The 17,844-nt window shown below is 47.1% G+C and overlaps 1 protein-coding gene across 2 annotated transcripts in view; it reads right to left on the bottom strand.

The window, feature by feature from the left end:
* SDK2 (sidekick cell adhesion molecule 2) overlaps positions 1-17,844 on the bottom strand; it is a 1,552,195-nt gene that overhangs the window by 1,425,294 nt on the left and 109,057 nt on the right. Inside the window, exon 2 of one of the 2 annotated variants that reach the window (XM_068263129.1) lies at positions 7,616-7,699. The exons of the other annotated variant lie outside the window; for it this stretch is intronic. The gene's annotated coding sequence lies outside the window, so the exon portion shown is untranslated. The remainder of the gene's footprint in view (positions 1-7,615; positions 7,700-17,844) is intronic. 2 annotated transcript variants of the gene reach the window in all.

The raw sequence follows: 17,844 nt of genomic DNA, 5'->3' as shown, positions 1-17,844 counted from the left end.
CAGAAATGCAACAGAATGGAAAGGTCATCGTCACACGTTATCCATTTGTTGCATTGCATACATTGGTATTCCAGGTACCCAAAATTGCTCGCCTCCGACTCCACAGCCGTGGCTTTGAGTCCTATGGGAGAAAAGTGCTTTACAAATTTTATTGTATTGTACTATTATTTCCTCGGGTCACATGCGCATTGGAGGGCGGCAGTGCCACAGCTGTACCCAGAAATAAAGCTTTACTGTCTCAACAACATAGACCTGCCAGGGGAGTGACTTCCACGGAGGATGTGAGTAGAGTATAGCTCTTCCAGGGGAGTGACTTCCACAGAGGATGTGAGTATAGCTCTTCCAGGGGAGTGACTTCCACAGAGGATGTGAGTATAGCTCTTCCAGGGGAGTGACTTCCACGGAGGATGTGAGTATAGCTCTTCCAGGGGAGTGACTTCCACAGAGGATGTGAGTATAGCTCTTCTAGGGAAGTGACACCCGCAGAGGATGTGAGTATACCTCTTCCAGGGGAGCGACTTCCACGGAGGATGTGAGTATAGCTCTTCCAGGGGAGTGACTTCCACGGAGGATGTGTGTATAGCTCTTCCAGGGAAGTGACACCCGTAGAGTTGGGCCGAACCTCCGATTTTAGGTTCGCGAACTTCCGCGGAAGGTTCGGTTCGCGGTAAAGTTCGCGAACCGCAATAGACTTCAATGGGGATGCGAACTTTGAAAAAAAAAAAATAATTATGCTGGCCACAAAAGTGATGGAAAAGATGTTTCAAGGGGTCTAACACCTGGAGGGGGGCATGGCGGAGTGGGATACACGCCAAAAGTCCCCAGGAAAAATCTGGATTTGACGCAAAGCAGCGTTTTAAGGGCAGCAATCACATTGAATGCTAAATGACAGGCCTAAAGTGCTTTAAAACATCTTGCATGTGTATACATCAATCAGGTAGTGTAATTAAGGTACTGCTTCACACTGACACACCAAACTGTTCACTGAACAGAACAGGTATGCAGTGGCGGGTTCACTGAACAGAACAGGTATACAGTGGCGGGTTCACTGAACAGAACAGGTATGCAGTGGTGGGTTCATAGAACAGGTATGCAGTGGCGGGTTCACTGAACAGAACAGGTATACAGTGGCGGGTTCACTGAACAGAACAGGTATACAGTGGCGGGTTCACTGAACAGAACAGGTATGCAGTGGTGGGTTCACAGAACAGGTATGCAGTGGTGGGTTCACAGAACAGGTATGCAGTGGCAGGGTCACTGAACAGGTATGCAGTGGTGGGTGGGTTCACAGAACAGGTATGCAGTGGCAGGATCACTGAACAGGTATGCAGTGGTGGGTGGGTTCACAGAACAGGTATGCAGTGGCAGGATCACTGAACAGGTATGCAGTGGTGGGTGGGTTCACAGAACAGGTATGCAGTGGTGGGTGGGTTCACAGAACAGGTATGCAGTGGCAGGATCACTGAACAGGTATGCAGTGGTGGGTGGGTTCACAGAACAGGTATGCAGTGGCAGGATCACTGAACAGGTATGCAGTGGACTCACTAAACAGAACAGGTATGCAGCCAGGAAAAGCTAAGCCTAACTAATCTTTCCCTATGAGATACAGACAGCAGCTCGCCCTACTCTCTCTAATGCAGGCACACGAGTGGCCGTAATGGCCGCCGCTGCCTGCCTTATATAAGGGGGGGGGGGGTGGGGCTCCAGGGGCTAGTGTAGCCTAATTGGCTACACTGGGCCTGCTGACTGTGATGTAGAGGGTCAAAGTTGACCCTCATAGTGCATTGTGGGGCGAACCGAACTTCCGGAAACGTTCGCCTGCGGGAGGCGAACGCGAACCACCGAAGTTCGCCGGGAACCGTTCGCCGGCGAACCGTTCGGCCCGAGGATGTGAGTATACCTCTTCCAGGGGAGTGACTTTCACGGAGGATGTGAGTATAGCTCTTCCAGGGGAGTGACTTCCACGGAAAATGTGAGTATAGCTCTTCCAGGGGAGTGACTTCCACGGAGGATGTGTGTATAGCTCTTCCAGGGAAGTGACACCCGCAGAGGATGTGAGTATACCTCTTCCAGGGGAGTGACTTCCACGGAGAATGTGAGTATAGCTCTTCCAGGGAAGTGACACCCGCAGAGGATGTGAGTATACCTCTTCCAGGGGAGTGACTTTCATGGAGGATGTGAGTATAGCTCTTCCAGGGGAGTGACTTCCACGGAGAATATGAGTATAGCTCTTCCAGGGAAGTGACACCCGCAGAGGATGTGAGTATACCTCTTCCAGGGGAGTGACTTTCACGGAGGATGTGAGTATAGCTCTTCCAGGGGAGTGACTTCCACGGAGAATGTGAGTATAGCTCTTCTAGGGGAGTGACTTCCACGGAGGATGTGAGTATAGCTCTTCCAGGGGAGTGACTTCCACGGAGGATGTGAGTATATCTCTTCTAGGGGAGTGACTTCCACGGAGGATGTGAGTATAGCTCTTCTAGGGGAGTGACTTCCATGGAGGATGTGAGTATAGCTCTTCCAGGGGAGTGACTTCCACGGAGAATGTGAGTATAGCTCTTCCAGGGGAGTGACTTCCACGGAGGATGTGAGTATAGCTCTTCCAGGGGAGGGACTTCCACGGAGGATGTGAGTATAGCTCTTCCAGGGGAGTGACTTCCACAGAAGATGTGTGTATAGCTCTTCCATGGGAGTGACTTCCACGGAGGATGTGAGTATAGCTCTTCCAGGGGAGCGACTTCCACGGAGGATGTGAGCATAGCTCTTCCAGGGGAGTGACTTCCACGGAGGATGTGTGTATAGCTCTTCCAGGGAAGTGACACCCGCAGAGGATGTGAGTATACCTCTTCCAGGGGAGTGACTTTCACGGAAGATTTGAGTATAGCTCTTCCAGGGGAGTGACTTCCACGGAGAATGTGAGTATAGCTCTTCTAGGGGAGTGACTTCCATGGAGGATGTGAGTATGGCTCTTCCAGGGGAGTGACTTCCATGGAGGATGTGAGTATAGCTCTTCCAGGGGAGTGACTTCCACGGAGGATGTGAGTATAGCTGTTCCAGGGGAGTGACTTCCGCCGAGGATGTGAGCATAGCTCTTCCAGGGGAGTGATTTCCACGGAGGATGTGCGTATAGCTCTTCCAGGGGAGTGACTTCCGCAGAGGATGCGAGTATAGCTCTTCCAGTGGAGTGACTTCCACAGAGGATGTGAGTGTAGCTCTTCCAGGGGAGTGACTTCCATGGAGAATATGAGTATAGCTCTTCCAGGGGAGTGACTTCCACGAAGGATGTGAGTGTAGCTCTTCCAGGGGAGTGACTTCCGCCGAGGATGTGAGTATAGCTCTTCCAGGGGAGTGATTTCCACGGAGGATGTGCATATAGCTCTTCCAGGGGAGTGACTTCCACAGAGGATGTGAGTATAGCTCTTCCAGGGGAGTGACTTCCACGGAGGATGTGAGTATAGCTCTTCCAGGGGAGTGACTTCCACGGAGGATGTGAGTATAGCTCTTCCAGGGGAGTGACTTCCGCCGAGGATGTGAGTATAGCTCTTCCAGGGGAGTGATTTCCACGGAGGATGTGCGTATAGCTCTTCCAGGGGAGTGACTTCCACAGAGGATGCGAGTATAGCTCTTCCAGCGGAGTGACTTCCACAGAGGATGTAAGTGTAGCTCTTCCAGGGAAGTGACTTCCATGGAGAATATGAGTATAGCTCTTCCAGGGGAGTGACTTCCACAGAGGATGTGAGTGTAGCTCTTCCAGGGGAGTGACTTCCATGGAGAATGTGAGTATAGCTCTTCCAGGGGAGTGACTTCCAAGGAGGATGTGAGTATGGCTCTTCCAGGGGAGTGACTTCCACGGAGGATGTGAGTATAGCTCTTCCAGGGGAGTGACTTCCACGGAGGATGTGAGTATAGCTCTTCCAGGGGAGTGACTTCCGCAGAGGATGCGAGTATAGCTCTTCCAGTGGAGTGACTTCCACAGAGGATGTGAGTGTAGCTCTTCCAGGGGAGTGACTTCCATGGAGAATATGAGTATAGCTCTTCCAGGGGAGTGACTTCCACGAAGGATGTGAGTGTAGCTCTTCCAGGGGAGTGACTTCCGCCGAGGATGTGAGTATAGCTCTTCCAGGGGAGTGATTTCCACGGAGGATGTGCATATAGCTCTTCCAGGGGAGTGACTTCCACAGAGGATGTGAGTATAGCTCTTCCAGGGGAGTGACTTCCACGGAGGATGTGAGTATAGCTCTTCCAGGGGAGTGACTTCTACGGAGGATGTGAGTATAGCTCTTCCAGGGGAGTGACTTCCGCCGAGGATGTGAGTATAGCTCTTCCAGGGGAGTGATTTCCACGGAGGATGTGCGTATAGCTCTTCCAGGGGAGTGACTTCCACAGAGGATGCGAGTATAGCTCTTCCAGCGGAGTGACTTCCACAGAGGATGTAAGTGTAGCTCTTCCAGGGAAGTGACTTCCATGGAGAATATGAGTATAGCTCTTCCAGGGGAGTGACTTCCACAGAGGATGTGAGTGTAGCTCTTCCAGGGGAGTGACTTCCATGGAGAATGTGAGTATAGCTCTTCCAGGGGAGTGACTTCCAAGGAGGATGTGAGTATAGCTCTTCCAGCGGAGTGACTTCCACAGAGGATGTGAGTGTAGCTCTTCCAGGGGAGTGACTTCCATGGAGAATATGAGTATAGCTCTTCCAGGGGAGTGACTTCCACAGAGGATGTGAGTATAGCTCTTCCAGGGGAGTGACTTCCATGGAGAATGTGAGTATAGCTCTTCCAGGGGAGTGACTTCCAAGGAGGATGTGAGTATAGCTCTTCCAGGGGAGTGACTTCCACGAAGCATGTGAGTATAGCTCTTCCAGGGGAGTGACTTTCATGGAGAATGTGAGTATAGCTCTTCCAGGGGAGTGACTTTCATGGAGAATGTGAGTATAGCTCTTCCAGGGGAGTGACTTCCATGGAGAATGTGAGGATAGCTCTTCCAGGGGAGTGACTTCCATGGAGAATGTGAGGATAGCTCTTCCAGGGGAGTGACTTCCATGGAGAATGTGAGGATAGCTCTTCCAGGGGAGTGACTTCCATGGAGAATGTGAGGATAGCTCTTCCAGGGGAGTGACTTCCATGGAGAATGTGAGTATAGCTCTTCTTCCCTGTAGTTTTTTTTTTTATGTAGATTGCCAACGTTTCACTTTATACAGTGTTTTCTTATGTTCATCTGCAGTTCACACTTAACCTTTGCCCTTAGGAAAACATTGTAATTGATCATCTCACTTACAATCACCATCAGTCTGCAAAACAAATGAGAAGACTTTAGTACAACTTCATTATTAACGGCGAGTAGCCCTTCGGTGACATCCCAAACTGACGTCCGCTGCGTGGCTTCACCGGAGATTTATCAGCCTGTCGCTCAGGCGAACGTTCGCCCCTCAATCACTCAGAACGCAGAGCGAGGAGAAGACTTTCATTTCGTACCTAATTAAACATCACCCTCTGGCTGCATACACTTAACCCACCGCTGCCTCTCCATTATTTATCAGCCAAACAGGAAGAAGTGCGCGACCCTGACTGGAGCGCCGTGCCGAGGGGGAGGGGCTGAGGCGCCGATACCGGCCAGTGACATAACAACCACTATTCCTTCCATATATAAATGTGTAGATTATCTTACTCAATATTCACATGAGGAACTGTAGAGAAAATACCATAAGCAATAAAAGGTTTTTTTTTTTACAATATTCATTTATAAATGATTTAGTCAGTGTGTTCCTACTGTGAAACCTTTACTCTCCCCAATTCATGAAATGTATCACAGATGGCGACATCTTTACTGCTGTCAGCTGCATCACTGCAGAATGTTTGTTTATTGGCAGTTCCGAAGCCAGTAGAAGTATTACTGAGAGTTCTGAAGCTAGTAGAGGTAAGGTCTGGTCTCCCAGAATTCTCAGGGAGAAGAATTCTGCATAGTTAAACATCACTGGAAGTGTATAAGCAGACAGAGGCGCCAAAAGGATAAAATATTCTAAAACGTTTAAAATTAAAGGAGGCATATGTGGATTTACCTCCTCCAAGCCGACACACATGAGGGTTGTGTATATTCAAAACAACACAAATGTATTTATATTATATACTCCAGAAAGTGCAAGTGCAACGCGTTTCGCGGGTATATCCGGCTTCATTAGGAAATAGAAACAAACCATAAATCTCAAATAGGTCTGGTGTAAAGCTCAGCGCCTCTGTGAATCACTGGAAGGACAGAGTTACGAACCCATATACCAGAATGTATAGCTATAGGGAGTGTTTCTGATGCTGAAACCAGGGAAATTACCATAAAAGTGTCTATCCTGAATAATTTACTACATTCTGCTATATGTCACGACAGGGCCCTTTTACATTTATCTGGACACTTTATTCAGTTTGGGGTGTCCTGTTAAAAACTTTTTTTATATATATATATATATATATATACTGTATTTCGTGCGGGGGAGGAGGAACTTGCCTCCAACAGTCAGTAGTATAGTGATAGGGGATGCCGAGGTTGCGACCACACAGGGGTCCCTGACTCTCTGGACCAGAGGGGCCCTTCATAATATATCTTATAAGATTTTTATTGGCGCTATGCTGGTAATAAAAACATCTATATGGGCATTGAATAGTGGTAATCCTTAAGAAACTGTTTCCTTACTCTGATTACACCTCTCTGACACTGAAACTGCCTTTCGTAGGTTTTGGGGCTTCATTTATCAACCAGTTCTATCCCAGGGATGGATAAAAGAGGGAATCATTTCAAACATTTATGTTGCACAGTGCGTCTTGCTGGACCACACCAGCTTCCTCGGGGACAAAGTCTATGAGCAATATTAGAAACTTCAGCATTGAAAAACGGTGCAAAACATTTGCTTTGGGAAACTACATAGGGGGCAGAAGGGAGGAAATGTTTATACTTATAAAGGAAAATCTCTTCTTCTAGGGTCTGCATCTTCTGCCATTGCTACAGAAGTGAGGGTCTGTCTCCGCTAATCTCTAACCCCATTTGCTCCTCCCACTGATGCATTCTTGGTCTGCCAACTACCCCAAATGATCCCTCCCCTGGTTCAGAAGGAAATGCGGAATTAATGGAACAACATGACTGCTTTTTAATGTGTCTCTGACGCTGTCAACACATGTATCCATATTCACAGCGCTAAGGACCCGCATGTGATGAGGGGCAAAGAACAGTCTGCAAAGTAAGAGGTATTGGACAAGCCATGGAGCCACAGAGTCTCAAACTATGCAAATTTCATTTGTCTGAAATCATCATTTCAGTTGACAATTTTGGAAGCATTACTGTACAAACCCTCTTGACCGCTGCTGCATTAGCCTGTTATTTTCTGCTGAAAGTGGAGGGGGAGAAGGAACAAAAAGCTCCCTGCTACGGGGACTTCAATAGAAATTCCTGCAGGAACCACTGAAACCAGTCATTAGTGATCACTAACGATCACTTCAACGGAACTGGCTAAAGACTGGAAAACCTGCAAGTCTTCCTGAGAACAAATAACACAGAAGAAACCAGGACCCCCTGACAATGCAGTAAATCAACATTATAGTAGAGCTGACAAAAATTTAAAGTGGTATTCACAAACCTGGGTTGCAGAAGAGCAACCTCGGTAAAAGGCTTGGGTGCGGTGGGTCTGACGAGTCTCAATGTCCTAGTGGATTCAGTGGCTCTGCAAAAAAAGGTGTAGTTGAGGTTAAAAAATTGTTTTTATTACCCCCCAAAAATGCCTCAATGAAAAGCAGTGCACACAGGAGCTCCGAGCTGTGCTACACTTACTTTGGGATGTTGTTCATTGACCTGAAGAAGCAGGTTGTTACCCGTGAAACGCATTGTCCTACATTTTTCATTCTAACTTTGCGTCATTATTGAGCTAAGCTTCTCTTACCTTTTAAACAGTTTTTCAGGGGCGTAACTAGAAGTCACTGGGCCCCCCTGCAAAACTTTGGATGCCCTTACCCCCCGCCCCCCTTTCTGCACAGGTAATCGGAGAACCAATGTTATGCAATCGGCTAGTGTACACTTGAATGTGATAAAAACAGGCAGCAGTGAAGCACACATTTTCTTTATGAATTACATTCGCTTCTGTGATAAAACGTGCATGTTTTCACACACACAGTCACACATGGTGAGCAGAAAATGCATACAGAAAACTGATGGACGACTGTGCTCCCAGCCTCAGCTTATTACACTCACTCTGTCCATCTCTGATGGAGCAGAACTGGCTCTGCAGACTTCTCCAGCATCACTACAGTACACAGCACTTGGGGAGGGGTAGAGAGGTTGGGGGCTGGGCTCTGTACACAAGAGCCTGCTGCAATTTGAATAGGGACTGCCTGCAAATCTTTGTCTGCAGAACGTTGTATGATTCCTTATCAGCAGCTGAGCAGATGCAGTCATTAGAACAACTGTACAGAGAGCAGAAAGTTGTTTTTTTTTCCTCTCCATGCCCTTAGTTGTCAGTCTCTCAGGACAGGGAATAGAAACTTCTCCCGCTCTGGGGCCCCCTGTGGCTTCTGGGCCCCCTGCAGCTGCATCCTTTGCAGGGTCTATTGTCACGCTCCTGCAGTTTTTATATACATTATATTTTTGGGACACCTCATTTGTCCTTCCCTTCCAATGGGATTTCTGTGAGAATTACTGCTGAGGAAGATACAAAGTGTGCATACATTATGATGTATTTACATAGCACTGACATCTTCTGCAGCACATTACAGAGTACATAGTCATGTCACTGTCTGTCCTCAGAGGAGCTCACAATCTAATTCTACCATAGTCATAGTCTAATGTCCTACCATATTATTATTATTATGTATTTATATAGCACTGACATCTCCTGCAGCACATTACAGAGTACATAGTCATGTCACTGACTGTCCTCAGAGGAGCTCACAATCTAATCCTACCATAGTCATAGTCTAATGTCCTACCATATTATTATTATGTATTTATAGAGCACTGACATCTTCTGCAGCACATTACAGAGTACATAGTCATGTCACTGACTGTCCTCAGAGGAGCTCACACTCTAATCCTACCATAGTCATAGTCTAATGTCCTACCATATTATTATTATTATGTATTTATATAGCACTGAAAACTCCTGCAGCACATTACAGAGTACATAGTCATGTCACTGTCTGTCCTCAGAGGAGCTCACAATCTAATTCTACCATAGTCATAGTCTAATGTCCTACCATATTATTATTATGTATTTATATAGCACTGACATCTCCTGCAGCACATTACAGCAAAAATCTATTAACCCTTCGCACACTCACATGCAAATGTTCACACAATTGCATTCACAGATTCACTCATCCAGGCACAACTGTTATCCCTACAGCTAAATTAAAAGCCAGGGTTTTAGTTCACAGAAGAATGCATTCTTATGCTTAATCACCTATACTGCGCAGAAGTACCCAGGTAAACATAGGTGTCCTAACTCTGGCCCTGTAACATGCATAGTGCAGACATGCAAACACATTCATTGCATCAAACCTATCAATGGATTAGGAGCACACATCCTAACTTCCTCTCCTGGGAAAGACAGTGCATCTTACCAATCGCACAAGGGAGCTAATGTTATGTGTCCATGTGCACAATGCGCATACACCAGCATACGCTGTCTGCATGCTGACAAACATACAGGGGAAGGGGGAGTGCACCGAATTGGACCCTAGCCACAGGGGTCAATGATAAGAATAAACATACATATATCCAGGCACATCGCCTCTAGTTAGGACATTAAATAAATTATTAGGGAAAGGGAGGTGCTGAAGGGGGTGTGGCTAGAAAACAGCAAAAATCTATTAACCCTTCGCACACTCACATGCAAATGTTCACACAATTGCATTCACAGATTCACTCATCCAGGCACAACTGTTATCCCTACAGCTAAATTAAAAGCCAGGGTTTTAGTTCACAGAAGAATGCATTCTTATGCTTAATCACCTATACTGCGCAGAAGTACCCAGGTAAACATAGGTGTCCTAACTCTGGCCCTGTAACATGCATAGTGCAGACATGCAAACACATTCCCCTGTGGCTAGGGTCCAATTCGGTGCACTCCCCCTTCCCCTGTATGTTTGTCAGCATGCAGACAGCGTATGCTGGTGTATGCGCATTGTGCACATGGACACATAACATTAGCTCCCTTGTGCGATTGGTAAGATGCACTGTCTTTCCCAGGAGAGGAAGTTAGGATGTGTGCTCCTAATCCATTGATAGGTTTGATGCAATGAATGTGTTTGCATGTCTGCACTATGCATGTTACAGGGCCAGAGTTAGGACACCTATGTTTACCTGGGTACTTCTGCGCAGTATAGGTGATTAAGCATAAGAATGCATTCTTCTGTGAACTAAAACCCTGGCTTTTAATTTAGCTGTAGGGATAACAGTTGTGCCTGGATGAGTGAATCTGTGAATGCAATTGTGTGAACATTTGCATGTGAGTGTGCGAAGGGTTAATAGATTTTTGCTGTTTTCTAGCCACACCCCCTTCAGCACCTCCCTTTCCCTAATAATTTATTTAATGTCCTAACTAGAGGCGATGTGCCTGGATATATGTATGTTTATTCTTATCATTGACCCCTGTGGCTAGGGTCCAATTCGGTGCACTCCCCCTTCCCCTGTATGTTTGTCAGCATGCAGACAGCGTATGCTGGTGTATGCGCATTGTGCACATGGACACATAACATTAGCTCCCTTGTGCGATTGGTAAGATGCACTGTCTTTCCCAGGAGAGGAAGTTAGGATGTGTGCTCCTAATCCATTGATAGGTTTGATGCAATGAATGTGTTTGCATGTCTGCACTATGCATGTTACAGGGCCAGAGTTAGGACACCTATGTTTACCTGGGTACTTCTGCGCAGTATAGGTGATTAAGCATAAGAATGCATTCTTCTGTGAACTAAAACCCTGGCTTTTAATTTAGCTGTAGGGATAACAGTTGTGCCTGGATGAGTGAATCTGTGAATGCAATTGTGTGAACATTTGCATGTGAGTGTGCGAAGGGTTAATAGATTTTTGCTGTTTTCTAGCCACACCCCCTTCAGCACCTCCCTTTCCCTAATAATTTATTTAATGTCCTAACTAGAGGCGATGTGCCTGGATATATGTATGTTTATTCTTATCATTGACCCCTGTGGCTAGGGTCCAATTCGGTGCACTCCCCCTTCCCCTGTATGTTTGTCAGCATGCAGACAGCGTATGCTGGTGTATGCGCATTGTGCACATGGACACATAACATTAGCTCCCTTGTGCGATTGGTAAGATGCACTGTCTTTCCCAGGAGAGGAAGTTAGGATGTGTGCTCCTAATCCATTGATAGGTTTGATGCAATGAATGTGTTTGCATGTCTGCACTATGCATGTTACAGGGCCAGAGTTAGGACACCTATGTTTACCTGGGTACTTCTGCGCAGTATAGGTGATTAAGCATAAGAATGCATTCTTCTGTGAACTAAAACCCTGGCTTTTAATTTAGCTGTAGGGATAACAGTTGTGCCTGGATGAGTGAATCTGTGAATGCAATTGTGTGAACATTTGCATGTGAGTGTGCGAAGGGTTAATAGATTTTTGCTGTTTTCTAGCCACACCCCCTTCAGCACCTCCCTTTCCCTAATAATTTATTTAATGTCCTAACTAGAGGCGATGTGCCTGGATATATGTATGTTTATTCTTATCATTGACCCCTGTGGCTAGGGTCCAATTCGGTGCACTCCCCCTTCCCCTGTATGTTTGTCAGCATGCAGACAGCGTATGCTGGTGTATGCGCATTGTGCACATGGACACATAACATTAGCTCCCTTGTGCGATTGGTAAGATGCACTGTCTTTCCCAGGAGAGGAAGTTAGGATGTGTGCTCCTAATCCATTGATAGGTTTGATGCAATGAATGTGTTTGCATGTCTGCACTATGCATGTTACAGGGCCAGAGTTAGGACACCTATGTTTACCTGGGTACTTCTGCGCAGTATAGGTGATTAAGCATAAGAATGCATTCTTCTGTGAACTAAAACCCTGGCTTTTAATTTAGCTGTAGGGATAACAGTTGTGCCTGGATGAGTGAATCTGTGAATGCAATTGTGTGAACATTTGCATGTGAGTGTGCGAAGGGTTAATAGATTTTTGCTGTTTTCTAGCCACACCCCCTTCAGCACCTCCCTTTCCCTAATAATTTATTTAATGTCCTAACTAGAGGCGATGTGCCTGGATATATGTATGTTTATTCTGCAGCACATTACAGAGTACATAGTCATGTCACTGACTGTCCTCAGAGGAGCTCACAATGTAACCCCACCATAGTCATAGTCTAATGTCCTACCATATTATTATTATGTATTTATATAGCACTGACATCTCCTGCAGCACATTACAGAGTACATAGTCATGTCACTGACTGTCCTCAGAGGAGCTCACAATGTAACCCCACCATAGTCATAGTCTAATGTCCTACCATATTATTATTATGTATTTATATAGCACTGACATGTTCTGCAGCACTGTACAGAGTACATAGTCATGTCACTGACTGTCCTCAGAGGAGCTCACAATCTAATCCTACCATAGTCATAGTCTAATGTCCTACCATATTATTATTATGTATTTATAGAGCACTGACATCTTCTGCAGCACATTACAGAGTACATAGTCATGTCACTGACTGTCCTCAGAGGAGCTCACACTCTAATCCTACCATAGTCATAGTCTAATGTCCTACCATATTATTATTATTATGTATTTATATAGCACTGACATCTCCTGCAGCACATTACAGAGTACATAGTCATGTCACTGTCTGTCCTCAGAGGAGCTCACAATCTAATTCTACCATAGTCATAGTCTAATGTCCTACCATATTATTATTATGTATTTATATAGCACTGACATCTCCTGCAGCACATTACAGAGTACATAGTCATGTCACTGACTGTCCTCAGAGGAGCTCACAATCTAATCCTACCATAGTCATAGCCTAATGTCCTACCATATTATTATTATGTATTTATATAGCACTGACATCTTCTGCAGCACTGTACAGAATACATAGTCATGTCACTGGCTGTCCTCAGAGGAGCTCACAATGTAACCCCACCATAGTCATAGTCTAATGTCCTACCATATTATTATTATGTATTTATATAGCACTGACATGTTCTGCAGCACTGTACAGAGTACATAGTCAAGTCACTGTCTGTCCTCAGAGGAGCTCACACTCTAATCCTACCATAGTCATAGTCTAATGTCCCACCATATTATTATTATTATGTATTTATATAGCACGGACATCTCCTGCAGCACATTACAGAGTACATAGTCATGTCACTGACTGTCCTCAGAGGAGCTCACAATCTAATCCTACCATAGTCATAGCCTAATGTCCTACCATATTATTATTATGTATTTATATAGCACTGACATCTTCTGCAGCACTGTACAGAATACATAGTCATGTCACTGGCTGTCCTCAGAGGAGCTCACAATGTAACCCCACCATAGTCATAGTCTAATGTCCTACCATATTATTATTATGTATTTATATAGCACTGACATCTTCTGCAGCACATTACAGAGTACATAGCCATGTCACTGACTGTCCTCAGAGGGGCTCACACTCTAATCCTACCATAGTCATAGCCTAATGTCCTACCATATTATTATTATGTATTTATACAGCACTGACATCTTCTGCAGCACATTACAGAGTACATAGTCATGTCATTGACTGTCCTCAGAGGAGCTCACACTCTAATCCTGCCATAGCCATAGTCTAATGTCCTACCATATTATTATTATGTATTTATATAGCACTGACATCTTCTGCAGCACTGTACAGAGTACATAGTCATGTTACTGACTGTCCTCAGAGGAGCTCACACTCTAATCCTGCCATAGCCATAGTCTAATGTCCTACCATATTATTATTATGTATTTATATAGCACTGACATCTTCTGCAGCAATGTACAGAGTATATTGTCATGCCGCTGACAATGGCGGCCTGCCGGCCTCCATCTTTTTTCTCTCAGCAGGTTCCCTCTAAAAAAATAAATTACAAATCTGTCAGGTCCGCAGCCAATCTGTTTTAGTGGCGGTGTTAGATTATGGCTGGTGTAGCAGATCTGATCAGAGTCACACACTTCTGCTTGTGTTATCCAGGAAGTTGCCAGTTACGCTCTGAGCACATGATGGAGCCGAGTGCTTTCTCATTACACCATTCTTCAGCCGAGAAGGGTTAATCCCTCTCCTCAGCATCTCTAACAATCCCGCTTCATCCCTACGAGGGTCCTGCTCAGATATTCCCTATAAATCAGTCTCCTCTCTGCGGGATGAAGGGATGACGTCTCTCTCGGCCCTGCAGGCTGCGATTTTCAATCAGCCGCGTCAGAGTCGGAGTGAAAAATAAAGCAGTGTGGCGCTCCCGGGGGAGCCCGGCTCCCCGCTCTGGGGGTCCGACGGAGGAGATTGATGCCTCGATTCCCTCTCTCTGCTGACTGGCGTGATGCAGGTGCTGCTTTCATCTGGCGCTGAACCTGAGCGCTCTGCGGCGCAATGAAATACATGAATCACCTGCACAAGGAGTGACAGTAAATCTGGAATTAAGTGGATGGAGTGCAGCGGCACAAGCGCCAGATCCTTATCAGCGGTGACGGTTCCTGACTCTCACTACAACAAGCTTTCACTCGCCACATCGTGGTGTTATGTGTGATACGCTCCACAGGCCTGATTCTGGGGATAGGCCACTTAGGCACAGGGCTAGAGGGGCAGGGCTAGAGAGTGCCACAAGTTGGCCAGGGATGTACCAAACTAAGATTATCCACATTCCCAAGTAAGAGCTGCCAGTGCTGCACAGCTATCATTCAGACCGCCAGAGATAGACACAAACATCAGAGGGTCATCAGATCAGGGGAGAGAATCATCGAATCTTCTCCCTCCACTCAACCTCCTCTACAACTCTAGACTGAGCTCCAGAGCGCTGAGGATTGCAAATGACCCCTCGCCCCCAGGCCACCGCTACTTCAGTCAGCTCCCTTCAGGCTGGAGGTTTCAGGCCATGTCCACCAGTACTGCAAGACACAGGAAGCCTTTCTTCTCCAGTGTCGGACTGGGAAGTGGGAAAGTTGAGGAAATCCATTTGCTGGCCAAGCAGCAGTAATAGGGTTTTGCTGCTCACAGTGAAGATTTGCTGCAGGTTTCTATTGGGAGTGATAGCACAGGGTTTCTGCTGCTCGCAGGGGCGTAGCTAGGGGGGGTCGGGGTAGGACAAGTGCCCCCGGGCGCCGGGTCCCCAAGGGCACCCAGCTGAGCTGCAGTGGTTTTTTGTTGTTGTTTTTTTGGGGGGAGGGGAGCAGTGCAGAGAAGAGGGAGAGCTGTGAGCAGCGGTAGGGAAGGGGGGCCATCTCCCCCTCCTTCCCTCACCTTAGGGTGCTCTCCCTCCCTCGCTGTCCCCTCCATTAATGTCCGGGTGTCTGGCGCAGCATGCGGAACTCACCTCCATCTCGCTCCAGTGCCGGAAGTTCGGGTGCCGCAGCCGCTGCTCTGGTGTGGACTAGACCAGAGTAACGGCAAATCCATCTGGCGCTGCGACGAGATGGAGGTGAGTTCCGCCTGCTGCGCCAGACACCCGGACATTAATGCTGTCAGATTGAGTGTATTTTGGGGAACTGCTGCCAGGTGAGAGGTATCTACCATATTAAGGGGGCATTCTGCCTATTTATGTGAAATGCTGTCTATTTATGTTCCTCATGACTGCTGAATTTGTCTTGTTGGGGGCCTCATGGTTACTGAATTTGTCTTGTTGGGGGCCTCATGATTGCTGAGTTGGTCATGTTGGGTGCCTCATGTTTGCTCATGATTGCTGAATTTGTCTTGGAACATGCTGGAAGGTACATACTGAGGGAGGGTGGGTGAGCGTGAGCCTGCTAACCTCCATGTACATTTGGCTCCACCTATAACCATGCCCACATTTATTATGTGGCCACGCCCCGTTTTTGGCACGGCACAACCTTCACCTTAGGGGGCGCATTAATAGTCTTTGTCCCCGGGTGCTGAAAAGCCTAGCTACGCCTCTGGCTGCTCGGCCAGCAGGTGGATTTCCTCAGCTTTTCCACCTTCCAGTCCGACACCTTCCCCACCACACACACCAGTTTTACAGACTGGTCCTTGCCATAGACAATCTGTCAGCATGGCATTGTACCTCTACTGAGTCACTCTTTAGTGTCTAGTTTCTGCAGACTGTTACTGTTATGTATTATACTGTATATTGTATATATGGAGTGCTGAGCAATGTATGTGCCAAACCCAATTCCGGGCATGACTCAGTCATTTTACATCTGTTGTCAACATTGTTAAAAGCAGGCCCGGTCCACCCATAATGCCAAGTGAGCCGACTTCCTCAGGCGGCTGAAGTCTGGGGGCAGCACCAGGCAGAAACAGGAAGTGAAGAGAGTGCCTGGCCAACCTATACTGGGGGCAACTGTACCTGGCTAACCTATACTGGGGGCAACTGTACCTGGCTAACCTATACTGGGGGCAACTGTGCCTGGCTAACCTATACTGGGGGCAACTGTACCTGGCTAACCTATACTGGGGGCAACTGTACCTGGCCAACCTATACTGGGGGCAACTGTACCTGGCTAACCTATACTGGGGGCAACTGTACCTGGCTAACCTATACTGGGGGCAACTGTACCTGGCTAACCTATACTGGGGGCAACTGTACCTGGCTAACCTATACTGGGGGCAACTGTACCTGGCCAACCTATAGTGGGGCAACTGTACCTGGCTAAACTATACTGGAGGCAACTGTACCTGGCTAACCTATACTGGAGGCAACTGTACCTGGCTAACCTATACTGGGGGCAACTGTACCTGGCTAACCTATACTGGGGGCAACTGTACCTGGCTAACCTATACTGGGGGCAACTGTACCTGGCTAACCTATACTTGGGGCAACTGTACCTCGCTAACCTATACTGGGGGCAACTGTACCTGGCTAACCTATACTGGGGACTACTATACCTGGCTAACCTATACTGGAGCAACTGTACCTCGCTAACCTATACTGGGGGCAACTGTACCTGGCTAACCTATACTTGGGGCAACTGTACCTGGCTAACCTATACTGGGGGCAACTGTACCTGGCTAACCTATACTGGGGGCAACTGTACCTGGCTAACCTATACTGGGGGCAACTGTACCTCGCTAACCTATACTGGAGGCCACTGTACCTGGCTAACCTATACTGGGGGCAACTGCACCTGGCTAACCTATACTTGGGGCAACTGTACCTGGCTAACCTATACTGGGGGCAACTGTACCTGGCTAACCTATACTGGGGGCAACTGTACCTCGCTGTACCTATACTGGGGGCAACTGTACCTGGCTAACCTATACTTGGGGCAACTGTACCTGGCTAACCTATACTGGGGGCAACTGTACCTCGCTAACCTATACTGGGGGCAACTGTACCTGGCTAATCTATACTGGGGGCAACTGTACCTAGCTAACCTATACTGGAGCAACTGTACCTCGCTAAACTATACTGGGGGGCAACTGTACCTGGCTAACCTATACTGGGGGCAACTGTACCTGGCTAACCTATACTGGGGGCAACTGTACCTAGCTAACCTATAGTGGGGCAACTGTACCTAGCTAACCTATACTGGAGCAACTGTACCTCGCTAACCTATACTGGGGGCAACTGTACCTGGCTAACCTATACTGGGGGCAACTGTACCTCGCTAACCTATACTGGGGGCAACTGTACCTGGCTAACCTATAGTGGTAGTGGGGGCAACTGTACCTGGCTAACCTA

The sequence above is a fragment of the Hyperolius riggenbachi genome, chromosome 12 (genome assembly GCF_040937935.1).
Source record: "Hyperolius riggenbachi isolate aHypRig1 chromosome 12, aHypRig1.pri, whole genome shotgun sequence".
NCBI classification, from domain to species: Eukaryota; Metazoa; Chordata; class Amphibia; order Anura; family Hyperoliidae; genus Hyperolius; species Hyperolius riggenbachi.
Note: the sequence above shows the minus strand (reverse complement) of the source record. Positions and strands in the feature narration are given on the sequence as shown.